Consider the following 2,844-nt stretch of genomic DNA (forward strand, 5'->3'; position numbering starts at 1 on the left):
ATAAAATGTTTTTAATTGTGTACCAGTTTAACGTTGAATATTATTTATGATTTTAAGTAATAGTAATGTTTGATTAGTTTTACGTGGAAACTCAAAAACTAATGTAAATTTAATTAATAATGCAGTAAAATACTTAAATGATTGGTTATTTAATACTTCTACAATATTTTACAGAAATATCATATATTAAGTATAAATGCATGACAATTTCTGATTGCTATATTAATCTTTAACATAACAGATCTACAGGGATATTTGTGACGTAAGATACCTTCTGCTACTAGTAGGATGAAATGAACTATATAATTTTTATATTCAAAGCATATGTAAACAAATATTGAAGGGTTCAGTTTAAAAAGGTTTTAAAAAAATAATAAAGTAGGTAACCCATACAAATGTGTTATTTAACATGTTTCATTGACAAGGTCAGTATTTCATACAGGTAGCTTTCATATATGAAAGAAAGTGTAAAGCTTGTTTTATAAAGACTTCTGAAACTTTAATGTTATTCTTTTTTAAATTATTATTTTTAACTCTATCATAAGGTCATGTAAGATACTTCAGAAGATAAACGCAGTGTTGTTTAATTGTTTTTATTAATCTAGAAATTAAAAACTTGTCTTAAAAATAATCATAAATATTATATGCCATTTGACATAATCCTGAATGATTACAATATTGTTACGTCTCTGTTCGTTTGTTAATTTCCCATAGAAATTCTTTCCGAGAAACTTCAGCAATACAAGTCCTTTCTTAAGTAAAACTAGTTTATTATTTCTCGTTACAAACTTTGTAATACACTTAATTTTCACAGTCACTTTAACTTAAACACACGCTATAATTCACAATGATTCACGGACTTACGGTCACTACCGCTCACTTGACTCAATTATCTGTCTCTATATCTCTATCTGCAATTCCCTCTCCATTTTATTTTCCGGGCTTATATATTAAAATAGAGGGCGTCTGGCAAACACTCGAGCCTTCTAGAAACTAATCACGTGTTACCAGTGTCACTTGAATTCCGCTGTCGTAACAATATATTGAAACCTAGTTTACAAATTTTCTTCATTCACTAGTAACATAGTTTACAATGCACAATGAGCAATTCCAAAGAGTTAAATTATGTATTTAAAAAACACCAGGTGTTTTTGATATTTGTTATTAACAGCTTAACCCAGGAGTAAAATCTGGTTTAAAATATTTTATTTGCATTTATTGATTTACATAAATATATATTAATTATTCACAAATCCTGTACTTACTTGACAGCTCATTTTTATAGCGTTTACATGATAAACTATAATTTTATTATTTCAACATAGATTATTCATATTATATAGAGTCCAGTAATGGAATTACATTAATATTCAGTGCTGATATGAGTACTGACACCGTTTTATAGTTAACTTATAAGATGCTTTGTTGTATAGTCAGGAAAGCATAGCTTGTTTTAACTGTAAATAGTTAGTAGGAAATTTATATGTAAAAACACATTTTTCTGCTGTAAAGGTTTCATAAAATCTGTCTTCTGGAATTGGCCTTAATCCTCTATTGCATGCATTACGAAAATATGGTAGCAAAAAATGTTTTCTTTCAATTTCTTACTTAGGTAAGTCTGTATTGCACAAAAAATGTTTTTTATGAAAAATACTTTCGTAAGTGTTTAGTGGGTACATCACCTAAAAGTAACATTGTTCAGTTGATGAATCAATAAAAAATAATTCCATGGTTTATTTAGGCTGTTACCTGGAAGTAAGAGCATTCAACTACAGAACTGAAGCATTTGTATGTGTGTTCAGCAACAAAAATATATTTGTTACCTGTATGTTACAATGTGCAATAGAGGGTTAACAATAATTTTTATGATTATTACTTTGTGTCTGACTTGTACTTATTGGTATGTCTTCTTTCTAAAGAATCTACCTAGTGAATCCATATCACCTAAGACAGATGTAAATATTGTTATTGATCTGTGTAATAGTTGTAAGTAAATGTATAATAATTATATATATATTGGTATATACATAAAACGTGTGTACATGAAATGGGACAATCATGTTTGGCTTCAACTAATTGGAAGTTACTGATGCTAATGAATAAATATTCTTGCACCTATAGAATGTGTTTTTTCTATATAAAAGACCATTACAATAGCATATAAAAAAGATGGACTAACATTCCATAAAACCATACACATGCACAGGAGGGTGGCTGGGTGGGCCCAAGCCCCTATCTTTCTACCCTTATGCCCCCAAAGTGCCCTTTTTCTCAGTCGTAAAAAAATTTCAGCAACTACCAAAAGATACACCAGATTCCACACCTTGCTTGCTACAAGTTATTAGTTTAAAAAAATCAGCTTTGAAATGAATGGCACACAGACTTGTAGGTATTTACACTAAAACAATAATAGTAATTGTGATATGCTATTAAGTGTTAATTCTGAATAATTCACTGCTTTGTTTTAGGTTTTAAAAGTGTTTTCAAGGCTAATTGAATAAGAATAAAAGAGGATCTATTTACTTTTCATGGCTTTCTTAATCTATGTGTACCAAAGGCAACACACACAATTCCCCTAGTCTCCCCTAACACCTCTTCCCCCCCCAAAAAGTATTGCCTTACAATGCTTGAAAAGTGCCCTTTTTTGTCAATAAGCCCCTGTTTTTTTAATATTCTCAGCACCTTACTGCAAAGAAATTATTTATTTATTTCATTTTGTATTATTATCATGTATATTTATTGAATAACAAAGAATTTGTTATATTATATCTTAGAGAATAAGATATTGGATAATTACTTAACAAAATGAAAAGAATCCTACAGACTGTAAATATATTTAAGTCT

The sequence above is a fragment of the Limulus polyphemus genome, unplaced genomic scaffold, assembly GCF_000517525.1.
Source record: "Limulus polyphemus unplaced genomic scaffold, Limulus_polyphemus-2.1.2 Scaffold62, whole genome shotgun sequence".
NCBI classification, from domain to species: Eukaryota; Metazoa; Arthropoda; class Merostomata; order Xiphosura; family Limulidae; genus Limulus; species Limulus polyphemus.